The following is a 12,180-nucleotide window of genomic DNA, read 5'->3' on the forward strand; positions in this document are numbered from 1 at the left end:
ATGGCAAGTTATAGGATAATTTAAAGTAAAGAGTACTTAATATTGAGCACTATATAAGTATTATATAATTGAATTATAATTATTGGGAATAAATAGCACATGAAAATAATAATAATATAATCATGAATACTCTGAAACTAAAAACAACTTATTGTAAAATTACAATGGTAGCAAATCATTAAAGTGAGCTTAATTTGTATGGCGATGAAAATCTTGATTTTGTAAAATAACAAAATATTTTCCTAACTAGTTAAATTTCGTAACATTTATTTCTAAGTTTGAATATAATTTTTTGAATATTTCGTGAATAGTTGACGTACATTAATAAAAAAAAAACAATCAAATTTTGAAAGCCTACATAATCCTAGATATTTATGATTTAAATACTTCGTCCATTAATTTACCTTTCAGACAGAGTTGTATAAAATGACCGTAAAAAATAAAATAACTAACCTTTGATTGGCCATTAGCGGCGTGTGGTTCAGATATTAAAATACAGAAAAATATAGACGCGTTGCTTTTGGCAATTTAGCCTTTAGCCCATCTTTACAAATGGGCTCGCTGTGAACTAATTTAGTTTATTTTGACCTGAGTGGCTAATCTAAGTAATGAGAACATAGATAATAGAAACAAAGTGAGATATGGCATGGAAGCTTGTCTCGACTGTCACCGAGCTGCGACCTTATTACATGGACTATCAATGCGACTATGCAATGAAAGTTGTGCATTTGGTATTTAGGTAGAAACAAAAGCGAGGTGCCACTGTGCGTAGATGCAATTTGCAGTAATATGACACTTTTGTACGTACGGTTACATGCTGGTAATGGTTTTGCCATCTTCTTTGTTCCTGTTATCTATGCATATGAATCAATGATGTCTATATATATAATAAATATAATGAATGAATGGTTTTGACCAGTTCTGAAGCTACAACTCTGTTCCTATTGTGTACATCCATGACATTAACTCTCCCGTGTACTGTCCTCATGTCCTGAGCGTAGGAGGGCTATATCACAGCTTCTAATACAAACTAAATGAATGTTTTTTTACAACAAAATATATTTGTAATTGAAACCAATGTTTTTGTGATTTTTTAAACCACCCAAAAAACCCTAAAAGGAACGATCCACACAAATGATTAAGTAGGTACCAAAATTGTTTTGTCTATCTTTATCTTCGACATAAATAAAAATGTAAATGTTTGTTTGTTCAAAATCTTAAATTTCTAAAAATTCTTCACCCCTCGCTTTGAAATTTTGACACAACGTTGCATTCGAATATGCGTGTGTTTTTACATACATATATTATATAGGGTGACCGGGTATTTCATCAAAATGACAATTCAACACACCTGCAAAAAGTGATAAAACAAAAACTAGGTTAAATAGGTTACATATTATCATATATATACGGCCGGCATAGTCCAGTGGTAACGCATTGGACTGCCATTCCGAAGGTCGCGGGTTCGAACCCGGCGTGCGCAAATAAATTTTATTTGATTGATTTGTGTTATTTCACAATTAATTAATTAAAATAATATATAGTATATTTGCGGCACGTTCCAGAGTGGAAGATACTACCAGTATCGCCCTGGTGTAAGACCACCATTCAGAATTGAAACGTTGCTCCAAATGGCTTTAGCCGTGTTTAGTGACTAGATCTGAATAGCCAGGTACTTCCCCACCTTCCTCTTTCCCTTCCCCACTTACCTTCAGCCTCACAACATCCCCCAATTGGGGATGCCATAGTCTCACTGGCTCCAGACGGGAGCAGTTGGGACTCTTGTGAGGTATTCACTATAAAAAAAAAAAAACTATTAAATCTAGTTTTTGTTTCATCACTTGACTATATCACTTTTTAAAGGTGTGTTGAATTTTCATTTTGATGAAATATCACGGAACCATTATATAGATGTCACATGTGACAGGTAAAAACATGCTTTTTTAAAAACAGATCTGTTGGACATAATAGCAAAATGCGCTATTGTTTCTCTATCTGCACAGACAGACTGAGCCAGGGCAGGGGACAGCTTGTTAATTAATAATTCTATAGTTTTGTGATGTGTTATTCTTTTGTTGAAATTTTTGAAAGATATTCATTCAAAAGCTTCATTTGAAAGGCAATGTGATCCTGGGGCAAATATTTTAGCTTCCCAAATTCTACAATTATAACATCTCCTGATTTTTCACAGTTCTCCACTAGTTAGACCCGCCCCGGCTTCGCACGGGTGCAATGCACTAATGTTGCATCATTTTAAGCGCTTTGACAGTTTATAGTTCCAAAAAGTGCGTTATCAATAATTTTGTTTGTGTTTTATTTTGTATTAACAATTTACTGGAAACATACATTTTTTAGCACAGCTTTTTTAGATTATATTTGCTGTAAATATCAACTTTTATCTTGAATCAGATTATACTGCCAGTATGTACAGAATGTCTTTATGTACAATGTTTAAAGCTATTCTTCCATTAGACAGCACAAACAGATTTTGCTTAGAATTTACACGCGAAAGGGCTACATATAGTTATCCATGTGAAAAACACTCAACACCCAAATCGAAATCTGCAACATTGAACTTTGATCCCTGTGACTTGTTAATGGTCATTGAAAAATACAGTTTTACGGGAAATTACAGGTGTTTTAATCGAAACGGTAAATCCGTCAGTATTAAAGGAATCCAGGGAATTAAAACAATTTCTTCAGTTCCACATCCGGCCTGCGATTCTGGAGTTAAACGATCAATCGTTTTCGTATGCGCCGTCTTCGAGTGAAAAACTACTAGTCGTCACGACTAACTTTTTCGAATGTTTCAATTTTACGTATTCTTGAGCGTCGAACGGTCGAAGTTGGTAGAAGAGATGATTATATTGGCACCCCTGTGAATATTGTCTATGTTCCTGATGTTTTTGGGATTTCTATGGTGTGACTGTCAAACAGACAACAGTTATTCGTTATTCAAAACAGAAATGGCTGCGGGACATATTACAAATTGCCAAAAGCAACTCTTAATTGAGCTTGTAAGCTCCGATAAAGACTTAGTAAGTGGGAAATTTTCACCCACTTTTACATTTGCGGAATCCGCGCGGTAAAACAAAAATTGACAGCTAGACTAGATTTTGACAGCCAATTCCATAGAAACGCCAATAACCTATCACTCGCTGCCCTGTTTCTACTGGTTATACCCAGTAGTTGTTGTGTGGAATGACTTTTGACGTTTGGCGTCGAAGTATGTACCTTCGACCAATTTCGGGAATAGCAACGACGACCAACGTACGTACTTTCGACGGCGATTACGAGCGCCCTCGATTCAGGAATAGAGGCCCCGGTCAGTATTATACACTCTATTATAAATGTTTTCAAAGATTTTACCTGCAAACGTGTATCATTGCACAATTTGGTTGGATTAAGGTTCCGTAATAAAATAATAGGACACCTTACTTTCAACACCAATTTATGTGGGGGATTTCAGAGGGCTGCAAGGAATTGAGAAATTCCGTGACAAAATTAATAGCCCCTTCAATATCGAGCACAGTGTCTACAGAGTAGCATGCTTGCGTTGGTGCATCAATCTTCAAGAGAATCAAGTTATTTACCTTCTCCACTTTTTCGTTAGCAGGTGACAGAATTGATCTCTAATTGAACCAAGGTATAGTCTTACAACTTATGTCATTAATTTCGGGATAAACATTGTCGACTAATTCTCGTAAGTCATTAAGGAAAACGCAAAGGTTTTCACTGTAGAGATTAATTCTTCCATTGTATTGTGGTAACTGCCCATTCCAAATTTTGAGCAACAACTCTGCAAAAAGCCATTTTCATGTCTACACCTTCCAATTCCAGTTTGTGTTACGTGTTGCAGTTATAAAGAGATCAGATACCGTGATCTCTGGCATAAGTCATTGAGTTCTGCGATTTTTCTTGCAAATATCGAGGCACACCCGTGAACAATGAAGGTAGTATAACCAATTGTCCAATGTCGCTGCTTTGTTCATTCGACCGTAAAGCATCCTGAAGATGAACGTAATTTCCTGCTCTCAATTTATTTTGGTAGTTACAGATGTAAGCTAATTGCTCTGATTCAATTTCTTGCATATTGATCGACCAAGTATTGGTTCGTTAAGATCCTATATTTAAGTAAGGAGTTAAAGTGTTGTCTTGTCATTTATACGATAGAAATAGTAGTTCATGCATGAAACCGTTTTACGTAGAGGTGCTCCACTAATCGGGTGAACTTGAGAAACATTAATGGCGTATTCGTCTTCGCCCCGACATAGAATCAAAGGATACTGTAAGCTGCCATAAGATCTGTGGAACTCTGAGATTTGCAAATTGTTGTCACGCCTGCGCAATACAATATCTATTTTTATCAAATTTTTGTCCAGCTATCGATACTGCTACTTCACTTATGGATGGGACATTATAACGGTCGCTGTGTTCTTCGAAAGGTACTTTATTTGCATGGATTACGACATTGCAATCGGGTGTGCCTGGTGGAACGCTGTCAATAGCAGTTTTGAAAGACTGCATGTAGTTGTTAAGGGAATGTAACATATTTTGTAGAGATCTTACCAAACCACTATCAATTGGTTGTATGACACTGTTACTCCGCGTTGAAGCTTGTGTTTCTGGATCTGAGATAAAATAGATTTACAGAAATTTATAATCATCAGGCTGATATGGAAGTAAGCTCCCTTCTAAATGATAAACTTGCCCCTGAATTTTTAAAGTAGGCATAAAACCCCTCTCAACAACCTGCATACTCTTCAAAGATATTATAGTATATATATTCTATTATCTTTGGTACTCTTAAAAGAGGACATTTGAAACGCATTGTTATATCGGCGTATATTGCGCATGAATTGTTTAGATTTAGGATGATCACCCGTCAGAAGAGAGTTTAGTGGTTCGGGTGGAGGAAGAATTTACTCTAATTTTACTTTTCCCTGTAAACAACACATACCTTCAGATTCATCCTTCCATTTTAGAGCAGAACAATGTTCGCAGACAACAGACATTGTACCTGTTGAAACCACAGGATTATTATTGTATTCAATTGAAGAATCGTAATTCACAGCAGAATTAACTTTATTTGAACACAAATTGTAACCATCATGGACCGACGGTTATTTTGTCTATTTCGATCGGTGAGTAATCGATTGTTTCTTTGTACGAAAGATTTTCTGGCTCTCTGGGATCTATGCCTATCCCGATCCAGACTAAGGCAAGCCTCACGTTCAACAAACGATTATCTATCTCTTCACGATGAAGTAATTTCTCTGCTATTTGACAGTCGGATTTCCCTTTCTTTTTCATTTTCGTCATTAAGACATACCAAACGCATTCTTTTTGCATTCCTTGTACTACGAACAAATTCAACTTACTACGTTTTCGAGACATAATTTAAAAACAAAACTGTGATCGGGAAAATAAACGACAAATAACAAACAAACAATATTTCCAAACTAACAACACTAAAATAAGCATAACTTGTTTCATCCTTGAAAACCAAATAATATTGTCAATAAACAACCCAACGCAGAGAGCTCTGATATACTTGTTATCACAACAAAGATAGGTACTCGCCGCGGTGGCATTTGTGCGTGCGGCAAATAGTGTTGTTGTAAGTGATTTTTCAAATTGCGATATCTTCTAAGATGTTAATTTAAATTATATGTTGTGAAGGGCAATATTAATATTCATTAAATGCTCAACATAACTAAGATGATTGGATGAGAATTCATATTTTATTTGTTAAAATAGCGTCGCAAATAACACATAAAGATAAAAATGATTACTGTGGGTTATCCTTAAGAGATAGACATACCACCGCGGACTTTTCTGTAGGCCTTTTCAAGATATACAATTCCGTAGCACATTATTTTGTTGTATCTTCTAAGGTTTAGCCAGCGTTAGCAATGTTACTTGATTACAAAAGGTCGACTTTCCTGTACTTTCTATAAATATAATATGCATGTATTAAACTCAGAGATGTGCAAAATGGATACCCAAAACCATTTGAAATGCAAAATGGAAATGGGGCAAAACTTTTCCATTTGAAAATGCAAAATGCAAAATGGTTTTTAGAAAAGCATTTAAAATGCAAAATGGAAAATACCCATTTTGCATTTTGCATTTCCATTTGAAGTGGATTTATTTGAAATAAAGCACATCTCTGATTATACTATATAAACTTTCCGGGAGAAATTCTCTAAACCAGTGTTTTATCAATCTTTTTGAATACGCGATCCCTTTACAGGTTGAAAAATTCTCGCGACCCCCTTTGGCCATAGATGCAGACAAAAGTTAATAATAATAATAATATAATAATAAGCCTTTTATTCTGAACTTCTGTTAGGTACATTAATATTAGAAATATTTTGTTTGTTATAATATATCCCGAAGCTCAGTTTGCCTCTTGGCATAGGCCTCCTCTAACAATTTCCATTGGGACCTGTCACGCGCTACTCTTCTCCATTGATGTCCAGCCGTGAGTTTTAGGTCGTCTTCCCATCTCATGTGTTGACGTCCTCTACTTCTCTTGCCATCTCTGGGATACCAGTCAGTGACATTTTTACACCATTTCTCTTGTGGGTCTCGGATCATATGACCTGTCCATCTCCATTTTTGGTGGTCTATTTGGGTAACTATATCGGCAACATTAGTTATCTCCCTTATTTTGCTACATCTCACTCTGTCCTGTTTTCTTATTCCTGTCAAACTTCTCTCCATGGCTCTCTGGCAGCGTTCCAACTTTTCTCTGTGGCGTTTGGTGAGTGCCCAAGTTTCGCATCCATAGGTGATGACTGGAATTATACACGTGTTGAAGACTTTCCTTTTTATTTGCATACTTAGTTCCTTGGATTTCAAGACTTCTTTCAAAGACCAGTATTTCTTCCATCCATTTGCTACTCTTCGCTCGATTTCTTTAGTGGTTTGATCTTTGTGTGATATTAATTGTCCAAGATAGATGTACTCTGACACATATTCGAGTGGTTGGTTGTCAATTTTTATAGTTACTGGATCAGAGTTTGTAAGCAATTTTGTTTTGTTTTTGTTCATGCATAAGCCGACTTTCACACTTTCCTTGTTTAGTGATTCTATCATTTTATTTAGGTGCGTTGGGTTTTCCTCAAATAGACTATATCGTCTGCAAATCTTAGGTGGTTCAGTTTTGCACCTTGCACGTTGATACCATATTTTTCCCAATCTAGTTTGCGGAAGATACTTTCTAGAGCAGCCGAGAACAATTTTGGTGATAGAGGGTCTCCCTGTCTTACTCCTCTCTTGATCTTGAACTTTTTCCCCAAGGTTTCTAGTTGGATCCTCGCTTCGCAATTCAGGTATATGTTTTTTATAATATTGATGTATATTAAAGGTATCCCTTGCTGTTTAAGACTATCCCATAAAGCTGTGTGTTTTATGCTGTCGAAAGCTTTGGAGTAATCGATGAATGCCATGTATATTTTCTTGTTATACTCGTTATATTTTTCTACTATTTGTTTCACTGTGTGTATGTGGTCCAGGGTAGAGTATTTTTGTCTGAAGCCGGCTTGCTCCCGTGGTTGGTTTTCGTCTAACTTTTTACTTATTCTTTCCAGGATAACCTTGGAAAATACTTTGTAGATATTTGACATCAAACTTATGGGTCTGTAGTTCCCTATATCTTCCTTTTGTCCTTTTTTAAATATAAGAATAATGTTTGATGTTTTCCACTGTGGAGGGATTAGACCAGTTGTTAGTATTTCGTTGAATATTGAAGTGAGTATTGGTAGTAGTTCTTTTAGGGTGCCTTTAAGAAGTTCGTTTGTCACTTTGTCTGGGCCTGGAGCTTTTTCCATCTTCTGACTGAATATGGCTTTTTCTACTTCTCTGGAAAGTATTTTTGGTTCGGTTATAACGTTTTTCTGCTCTTTAATGACGTTTGTCTTCTGATCGTATTTTTGTTTGTCGTCTGGGCTTGAATAGAGGTCCTGGTAAAATTTTGTGGCTATTTCGTTGATGTTATTTCTATTTGAAGAAGTAGTCCCCTTTTTGTTTAGTTTTGGTATCCATTCCTTATTTGATTCCTTCAATTCTTTAAGCGCTTTTTTCACTCCTCCTGTTTTCACTATATGCTTTTCTAATGTTTGCAGCCTCTTGGTCTTCCTATCTTTCCTGATGTTCTCTCTGATTTCCTTACTTAGTTTCGTTATAGTTTTTATGTTCTCTTTTTTAGGATGTTTTGTAAGTAGATTTTTTCTTTCTTCTATAAGTTGCAGCGTTGTATCACTTAGCTTGTACTTGTTTCTATTGCTAGTCTCAGCTTTTACTTTAGTTAGTAGATTTTCTAGCTTTCCATATTTCGTATGAGTATCAATGTTACTCGTAGTTAATTCTGCGGCTGATCTAATTAGAGATTGTGTTATTACCTTTAAGTTTTCATCGCTGTGGTGTTTTGTAGTGAGTGAAGCGAAATGTTTTCTAGATTTCTTTGGTAATTCTATTCTTATGTTGCTTCTGACCATTCGATGATCTGTATTGAAGTTGAATTTAGTTAGAACCGACGTATCCGTGAAGGCTTTTGGATAGTTTGATGTTATGTAGTCAATTTCGTTTTTGGTGTTGCCGTCGGGGGAGATCCATGTCCACTTATTCTTTTGGTTTTTCATATATAAACTGTTCAAGAGCGTTAGGTTGTGTTGTAATAAGAATTCAACCAGAAACTCACCTTGTGGACTTCTTCTACCTTGACCGAACTTTCCCAAGACATATTCTTCCTTGCATTGCTTCTCCCCGACTTGAGCATTAAAGTCGCCCATTAGAATAATATGGTTGTTTTGATACCTTGTTATTGTCTGTGTTAGTTCTTTATAGAAAAGTTTGAATTCTGTTTTCGTTGCTTGTTCTGTTGGAGCATAAATTTGTATAACTGACCATACTTTTTGGTATCCCGGTATGTCAATGTTAAGAATGGCTATTCGATCAGAGATTCCAATTAGGTCTTGTATGTATTGTTTCATTGACCGTTTGATTATGAATCCTACACCTTTTTGGCCGGCTGTTTCGCCTTTGTGGAATAGTATATAGTCAATGCGTTCCTCAATCTTTTCTCCTAGTCTTCGCATCTCACTAATGCCCAGGATATCCCATTTTATTTCTTCGAGAGCTATTTCTAGCTCGTGTAGGCTTTCTTCCGTTCTAAGGGTTCTCGTATTTAAAGTTGCGATATTGAGTATTTTGTTTCTTCTTGTTGTTAGAGGGTTGTGGTCTATAACTCCCGCGGGGACCAGCCGAATTGGGAGACTTTTTGTTGGTTGGTTTTGGTTGTTAATTTTGGTTGTTGTTAATATTCCTTGTTTCCGATCTTCCGAGACAGTAATTAGTTTTTTGGAGCACTTAGTTGTGGGTCAGAACTTGCCCGGTTGATATAGTTCAGAATGTTAGGTCTGTTGGTCTCTTTCATGCTAGTTTTGGGTAGAGGTTGTGAAGGATTGCTTGATATTTGGTTTGTATTTACTTTCTTCTGTTCTGATGACTTAGGAGAATCCGAAGTTCCTCTTTTTCGCTTTTCGCTAATGTTGTCCTTCGGTTTTAACACTATCAGTTTGTCATATTTTATGTAAGCAATTTTTCCTTTCTTTTTCTCTTCTTCTAGTTGAGGTTGTAGCTGTTTTCGTTTTTCCAGGATTTCCTTCGAGTAGTCTTCTTTCACATTAATACCTGGCGGAAGGTTTGTCTTGTTCTTGAGTATAAGGTGTTTTTTCCATTGGGTCGTGATAGAGGCTATGACCGGACGATTCGTGTTTTCGCTTTGTTTCCCTATTCTGTACACGTTGCTAATTTCTTGGCTGTCCAAATGTACTCCCGTGTTTACTATGAGGTCTTTAATGTAGTCTACTAGGTCTCCTTTAGATTTTCCCTTCTCTTCCATTCCGAAGAACACCAGGTTATTTTTACGTTTTTCTCTATCTACTGCTTTAAGTTTTTGTTCTAGTTCTAAAACTTTATTTTTAAGGATATTGTTTTCTTCAATAATTGTTTTCATCTTCTCATCTAGCGCTTCCATCACATTTCTAGTAACGGAATGAGTTATTATTTCCGCTTGTTTTTCTAATTTCTCATCAAGTTTAGATAAAAATAATTCCATGTTTTTGTCCATTTTGTTTGTGTTCTGTAAAATTTTTTCAGATGGGGTGATTTGGTTTATGTATATTAGCGCCAGAGGCGGTTCCTTGGTACGTGCATTTGTGCATTGCACTGCTTGTCTTCAATCTCCACATAACAAATTACAACGACATCTGTGCCCCAGTGATCGATTTAAGAAATTTGTAATTCCCGTCAGGTCATTATTTGAGCTATCTTCTAGTAAAAAAATCCCGCGCAAGAGCAAGCGGTCGTGCATACCCCGATATGCACAGAACCAACTTTTACCATACTACTAAAACAGCATCGGGCGGTATCGAGACAGCCCGAAGTAGCCGAAACGGTGACATGAGCGAGACAGATTACACTCTTAACGTCAAATTACGTGTTAGAGCAGTGCAGATACATAACCCATTCCGTGCATTATCGAAGTGCTTTGACGGCGAGTGAATTTTGCATCACTTTGATCATGCGTAATCCAATGCGTTTGGAATGGATTCGCTTAGAAATACTAATGTTCAATGTTAACGCAACAACATTAACACATTGGAACTCGTTCGCGGTGAAATCAAACGGTTTCGCTATATTTTCAACGATGAATTGAGTGTCCTTTATTTTCGAGATAATTTTGTATTATTTAATCAGTTATTTTACAAATATAACTTAGAAGATAGAATGAATTGCAGTAGGTGTTCCCATTCATTAATTTGCTCCACCTAAATTACAGACTAGGTACATTTTAAAAGTGAAATGCACTGCTGGTAATTACAGTCACGGGCCGCGTCTGATTAGCGCCTGTTGTTGGGCAAAATTTCGGCACACCTGTAAGAACTTTCCGTACTTACGCCTGTTTGCAGTTTTAGTTATTTTAATTTTATTTATTATTATTTATTTATATTTTAATTTTCAGATTGCGCTTTTACTGCCATCTATTGACTGTTAGGTTTATCTCGTTTTGGTTTAGTGTGTGTACGTATTTACCGCCATCTATGAACAGGTACTTTGTAAATATGATAATAAAATAAAAAGATTTGGTTTGTTCGAGGATTGAACCCTTCTCCGTAGATACTGCGATTAAATGCAGCGGTTTTGAAATAGCTGAAAGTGCCAAACCGTGCATTGCGGCTAACGTTTTTACTTAATTCCATTTCAGTACCACCATTAAATAGAATTAAGTAAAAACTCCAACCGCAGTGCGCGTTTGTAGGAAGTTTGGCGTTTTCAGCTATTAAAAAACCGTTGTGTTTAATTACAGTGCGTGCACTCTCTATTTCCTGGCTTCATCTTGAGATCAGAGAAAGCTTCATAGCTCATGATGGATATAATTTGTGCTTAGCTGAAAATATTAGCATTTCCTTAGAGATTCCAGACCGAAAAATCTGTGCAATTTCAAGACACCAAAGCTCACTATCCAAATTTATACTGCTTCAGATTGCCAGATTTCCTCTGTACAGTGAAGGTAGACCAGCCTCACTTAAAAAACGAAGTAGGGAGATACTGTAAACTGTATCTTCCATTCAGGATATAATTTTTTTTAAATTACGTGAATACTATACAAGAGCCCAACTGTCGGGAACCAGCGGGACTATGGCATCCTTAATTGGGGTATGTTCTGGGGCAGAAGGGAGTGAGGAGAAGGATATGAGCAGTGAAGCCATGTCGTGAAAATGAATATCAGTAAATGAGGGCTGAAAAATCGGTACTGGTGACAAAAAATCTCTTCAGTCTGTCTTCATCTTGGGAGGGGAGGTAGCTAGAAAAGTTGGGAGAGAATATTTTTGATTTTTGGGGGGGGGAATCAGTGGCTAAAGAATTTCAGGGAAAAAAAATTCTCAAGTGACCTATTTTTTTGTTGGGTCCAGTATAGAATTGCGCTTTTAAAATTTCGGTACAAATTTAAAATTACATGTTCCATGAATGTCGGCAGATTTTAGATGAAATCAGATCTACCGAAATTTCGGTTGGAATGGCACCACTGGAAATGGGTATATAGAATAAGGTAGGGAAATTTCCTGGCCATTCGGATCTGGTTACCAAACATAGCTAAACTCATTTCAA

The sequence above is a fragment of the Hesperophylax consimilis genome, chromosome 19 (assembly GCF_061612785.1).
Source record: "Hesperophylax consimilis isolate HC1 chromosome 19, BYU_Hcon_1.0, whole genome shotgun sequence".
Lineage (NCBI taxonomy): Eukaryota > Metazoa > Arthropoda > Insecta > Trichoptera > Limnephilidae > Hesperophylax > Hesperophylax consimilis.